Below are 6,315 nucleotides of genomic sequence, written 5' to 3' on the forward strand. Positions count from 1 at the left end.
TTATTGAGCAAATAGTTTTGCATATGCTGCTTTCTTTTTATCTTTCTGTGCCTTTATCTTTTGTTTAATTTCAGCAATTCTGCATGGATAACTTTATCTTTTGGTGCTATCTTCTGAGCTTTATTAAGATCAGACAATGCTCGGACATATTCTTTCAATCCTTGCCATCCTTGAACTTTATGGTACAATGCTTTGGTATTTGATGGATCTATTTCAAGAGCCTCTAGACAGCTGTCAATTGCTCTTTGCCAATTTGACATCTGCAGTTTACAAGTACCAATATTCAGCATGCTACTTAAAGCTACAGGTTGCAGCTTCAATCTATCTGTATTCTCAATAACAGGTTTTGAACTTTCCACACATCTTAAAACCTTTGTATATTTTTTTAATGGCCATCTCCCAGTTCAGGGATTTGAAAAATTTATTTTTAATCATTAAAAAAATATTTTATTGATTTTTTTACAGAGAGGAAGTGAGAGAGATAGAGAGCTAGAAACGTCGATGAGAGAGTAACCTCGACCAGCTGTCTCTTGCACATCCCCCCACAGGGGATGTGCCCGCAACCAAGGTACATGCCCTTGACTGGAATCGAACCCAGGACCTTTCAGTCCGCAGACCGACGCTCTACCACTGAGCCAAACCGGCTTTGGCTATTTTCAATCATTTTTAAGTCTTCTGTTATTTTTTATTTTTATTTAACAATATATTTTTATTGATTTCAGGAAGGGAAAGGGAAAGTTAGAAATATTAATGATGAGAATCATTAGTTGGTTGCCTCCTGCACGCCCCCTACTAAGGATTGAGCCGGCAACCCAGGCATATGGCCTTGACTGGAATCAAACCCGGAACCCTTCAGTCCTCAGACTGATGCTTTATCAGAAAAACTGGATAGGGCAAGTCTTCTGTCATTCAGGAAGTTTTTCTGTGTTTTAGCTGAAATTCCAGTTTGTTCCTGGGAGCATGTCCATGCAACATCCACTTACTCTGTTGCCATTTTTAATCTTTCACTGCTAATTTTTAGATCCACAGTTTCAGGTCTATCTCTGGCTATGCATCAGAATCATCTGTGAAACTTGTTCAAATATGGATCCCAGGGTCCCACGCTCAGAGATTCCAATTCTCTAAGTGTGGGTGGGCTGCTGATGACAGAGGCTGTGTGGTGCAGTGGTCGAGTGTGGGGGCTTTTGAGCCAGACCATCCTTGGGGAAATCTGGATGACTGTTCCCAGAGCCATCTTTTGGGATATTCCCCAATTACCCCCATCCCTTCAATTCTCTGCATTCTGCAATAATGCACAAATGGCAGATTTTCCACTTCAACATTTTCCAAAATTCTTGCCACCCCAATCCTTTAATTACTTGGGCAAATATCACATGTTTTTTATCCACAAGAGGAGTTGGAACTGTTGTGATAAAGAACTGAGAACAATTAGTTTTGCAGCTTGCATTTGCCATGCTCAATAAATCCTCCTAAGTGTGCTTGTAATTGTATATTACAATTTAGGTTGTGATCTGTCCTAATTTCTCCTACTGGAATCTCCTGCACACAGAGGGTTATACTCTATGACAGAAGAAAAAGCTTCCAGAGAAAGCTGGGAGGCAAATTATGTGAGTGGTCTGTCATGCCCCAGCATTTTCAGCAAGGTGCAGCAAAGTAGCCCTCTTATCTGCAGGGAATAGGATCCAAGATCCTAGTGGCTGGAACCATAGATAGTACAGAAGTCTATGTGTGCTTTTCCATATATACAGACATCTATGGTACATTTTAATTTATAAATTAGGCACAATATGAAATTAACAACATTTGCAAATACTATGGGCAGTATGTTCCAGCACTCCGAGATGACATGTGACACGAAGGATAGCACCTATATATACTATGTCTTTTTTGATGTGATAACTTAGCTGGCTACTAACATCCATCATCAATTTCACGGCACTGTTTTGACAAAGGATGTGATTAAATTCTCAAAGAACAAAATGAGTGTGCTAGTCTTCTCCAGTCGAAATATGAGCAGGTATAGAGAGGTAGCATGGTATAGGGTGTCTATAAACAGAGGAAGATGAATTTAATACAAGAAAAGTATGAGTAATTTATGACTAAAACAGCAGAAGTAACCCTTACACAGAGTTAGAGATTTGAGACTAATCTGAGGTGATGTTTGGTGATTCAAAACTGCTCTTTATTCTTACAGTATTTCTCATTCTTTTACATTCTCTATGAAAGGAGGAAAGGTAGAGCATTACATTCTATGTAAGGCTAGAAGTGGGCATTCTTGAGTTTTTCCTTCCCTTGTTATTGGGCCCATCATGAGAACAGCCCTATAGAGAACACAGTTTGCAACTGAAGAAACAAATGTAATGTTAGCTTTAACCAAGAAGGTGAAAGACCTGTGCTCTGAAAATGATTACACTTTAGGAAAGGAATGGAGAAAACACAAATTAGTGGGAAAATATCCTGTGATCTGGGATTGCAAGAATTAATATTGTTAAAATGACTTCATACCAAAAACAACCTATAGGCTCAATGCAAATCCTATCAAATTTCCAGTGAAAATTTTCACAGAAATAGAACAAACAATCTTAAGTTTTGTTCAGAACCACAAATGACCACAAATAACCATAATAATCTTGGGAAAGAAAAACAAAGCTGAAGGCATCACACTTTTCTTTTTTTAAACTTTATTGTTGAGAATATAATAGGTGTCTCCCATGACTCCCCCAATGTCCCCCTTTACCATTTTCCAGCTCAGGCCTTTACCACCCTACTTTCTGTGTCCATAGGTAATGTAAATATCCATATAAAACCCTTGGTTAATCTCTTCCAGTGTCCTCTCCATCTGAGATTATCAATATGTTCCATGTTTCGTGTCTCTGATTCTCTTTTACTCATCATTTTATTTTGTTCATTCCTTAATTTAGTTTTTAAGATTCAATTAGATATGCATTTATTGCCACTTTATTGTTTATTTTTTTGACCTTTCTTCTGCTGCTTCTTCTTCCTCTTTTCCAAGAATATCAAACACAGTTTGATGTAATACTGGATTGGCAGTGATAAACTGTTAGCTCTGTCTTTTTGACTAAAGGACTATTAGCACACACAAGTTGGAGAAGATGGACAAAGGGATGATTCATGTTCTGGGTGGGATGGATCAAGGCCAAACAAAATTTCATCACCCTACTCGGTATGGCAGACAAGTTAAGACTTATGTATGGTTTATTTAAGGATTGTCTATTTAACACAGTTGGTCTGAGGAAGCGGAAGCAGTGGAGAATAATACTCCAAAATAAATAAAGGGGAGCTTCTGTAAGTTTATGTGTCCAATTGCAGGTCTCTCTCTTTTTTTTTTTTTTTTCCCCTATAGGGCGGGTACAAAGAGCCAAATGAAGAATGGCAAGCATTAGGAATACCCACATTCTTGAGGGGTCTAAAAAAAAGCAGTGAAAGAATTGCTTTCTACCAGATGACAAGTATACTGCTTCTTCTTCCTCTTTATAAATAAAAGGAAAAATTTTCTGTGATCTGGGATTGCAAGAAATAATATTGTTAAAATGTTTTTATATTTCTTGTTCATTTATTTTGATTATCAGATTCAATTGTTGGTAGATATGCATTTATTGCCACTTCATTGTTCATATTTTTTATCTTTTCTTCTGCTGTTTCCTCTTTCTCTTTGTAAACAACACCCAGCACAGTTTCATGTAATACTGGTTTGGTGGTGATAAACTCTGTTAGCTTTGTCTTGTTTCACTAGATCACAGAGTTGGTATATCAGGTATAGTTAAACCATAACCACAACCGTTGGATTTGGAAACATCTTCTTCTTCCCAAAACTATACTTGATATTTATTAAAAATTTATCCACAATCAGAGTGTATGCAGCTGGAGCAAGACCTTCAGGATAAAACACAGTGTCTTCTTCAACAGAAACTCTCACATCTTTCTGAAACACCACAGACACTGGTTCTGTGGAGATTTCATGAACCATTCTGGGAGATACAATCTTATCTTATCCACAACAAAGGAAGACACAGGTCCACTATCAATGTCACAGAACTCTGTTTGACAAAGGACATGATTATGTTCTCAAAGAACGTAGTAAGTGTACTAGGCATTTTCAGTATACACATGAGGAGTGTAGAGAGGTAGCCGGGGAGATAGGCTTTATAGAAAAAAGAGGATGAGTGTATTACCAGAAAAGCACAAGCAATTTGTGGCTACAACAGCAGAAGTAATCCTCACACAGAGTTAGAGGTTTGAGAGTAATCTGAGGTGATGTTTGGTGATACAAAACTGCTCTTTATGCTGACAGGTCTTCTTCTTCCTCTTTTTAAAGAATATTGAGCACAGTTTCATGTAATACTGGTTTGGCGGTGGTAAACTCTGTTAGCGCTGTCTTATTTGACTAAAGGAGGATTAGCACACACAAATTGGAGAAGCTGGACAATGGGATGAGTCATGTTCTGGGTGGGATGGAGCAAGGCTGAACAAAATTTCATCACCCTATTCGGTATGGCACACAAGTTAAGACTTAGGGTGCATTGTTTGTTTCTGTAATTGTGTATTTAACACATTGGGTCTGAGGAAGTCAAAGCAGGAGAGAGGAAAATGCCATATAAAGCTCTTAATCTTCAATTCTAAAGGAGTAATCTTGGTTTGTCTTGGTATTCATCACTTTCAGTATGTCTTGCCACTTCCTTTTGGCCTGCAAAGTTTCTGTTGAGAAATTAGGTGGTTTTAGTAAGAGCAATGCCTTGTAGGTAACTAACTGAGTGATTGATTATCAGAAAAGCATGGGTAATTCATTTCCAAAACAGCACAAGTAATCCTTACACCGAGTTAGAGCTTTGAGAATAGTGATGTTTGGTGCTTTAAAACTGCTGTTTATTCTTACAGCCCTTCTCCTTCTTTTGCATTCTCTATGGAAGGCAGAAGGGCAGAGCATTACATTCTATGTAAGGCTAGATGTGGGCATTCTTGAGTTTTTCCTTTCCTTGTTATTGGGCCCATCATGAAAACAGCCCATCAGGCTGGTAACTGAAGAAACTCATGTAGTGTTAGCTTTAACCAAGGAGGTGAAAGACGTATGCTCTGAAAACTATTACACTTTATGAAAGGAATGGAAAAAACACAAATAAGTGGGAAAATATCCTGTGATCTGGGATTGCAAGAATTATTATTGTTAACATGTTTCTATATCAAAAGCAACCTATAGACTCAATGCCAATCCTATCAAATTTTCAGTGAAAATTTTCACAGAAATAGAACAAACAATCTTAAGTTTTGTTCAGAGCATAAGTGACCACAAATAACCATAATAATCTTGGGAAAGAAAAACAAAGCTGGAGGCATCACACTTTTTTCTTTTTCTTCTCTTTAAACTTTATTGTTGAGAGTATCTTAGGGCTCCCCCTTGAGTCCCTCCGTGCCCCACATTGCCTCCCTTCACCTGTTTCCCAGCTCAGGCCTTCACCACCCTATTGTCTGTGTCCATAGGTAATGCATATATCCATATTAGACCCTTGATTAATCTCTTCCAGTGCCTTCCCCATCTGGGATTTGTCAATCTTTTTCATGTTCCATGTCTCTGATTCTATTTTATTCGTCAGTTTATTTTGTTCATTAAATTTATTATTGATTTTGTTTATCAGAATAAATTGTAAATAGATATGCATTTGTTGCCAGTGTATTGTTCACATTTCTGTCTCTTCTGCTTCCCCCTTTTAAAGAATACCGCACACAGTTTCATGTAAAACTGGGTTTGGCAGTGATAAACTATGTTAGCTTTGTCTTGTTTGACTATATCCATGGTTGTCAAACTGTAGTTCATGAGACACATGCCGCTCTTTGGCCCCTTGAGTGTGGCTCTTCCAAAAAATACCACGGCTTGGGTGAGTCTATTTTGAAGAAGTGGCATTAGAAGAAGTTTAAGTTTAAAAAATTTGGCTCTCAAAAGTAATTTGTACTGTTGATATTTGGCTCTGTTGACTAATGAGTTTGCAGACCACTGGACTAGATCACATAGTTGGTATATCAGCTATAGTTAAACCACAACCACAACTGTTGGATTTGAAAACATTTTCTTTCCAAAATTATACTCGGTATTTATTAAAAATTTATCCACAATCAGAGTGTATTCAGCTGGAGCAAGACCTTCCAGGATAAAACACAGTGTCTTCTTCAACATAAACTCTCACATCTTTCTGAAACACGACAGACACTGGTTCTGTGGAGATTTCATGAACCATTTTGGGAGATACAATCTTATCTTATCCACAACAAAGGAAGACACAGGTCCACTATCAATGTCACAGA

The 6,315-nt window shown here is 37.7% G+C and overlaps 1 pseudogene across 1 annotated transcript; it reads right to left on the reverse strand.

The window, feature by feature from the left end:
- Positions 1 to 3,988, reverse strand: LOC311633876 (peptidyl-prolyl cis-trans isomerase D-like; annotated as a pseudogene). Its single transcript has 3 exons — positions 3,800 to 3,988; positions 1,196 to 1,469; positions 1 to 489 (listed from the first exon to the last, which is right to left on the reverse strand). The product of its transcript is annotated as a peptidyl-prolyl cis-trans isomerase D-like (transcript).
- Between the last annotated feature and the right edge of the window lie 2,327 nt (positions 3,989 to 6,315).

Source organism: Pipistrellus hanaki, assembly GCF_964339955.1.
Source record: "Pipistrellus hanaki genome assembly, chromosome: 15".
NCBI lineage: Eukaryota > Metazoa > Chordata > Mammalia > Chiroptera > Vespertilionidae > Pipistrellus > Pipistrellus hanaki.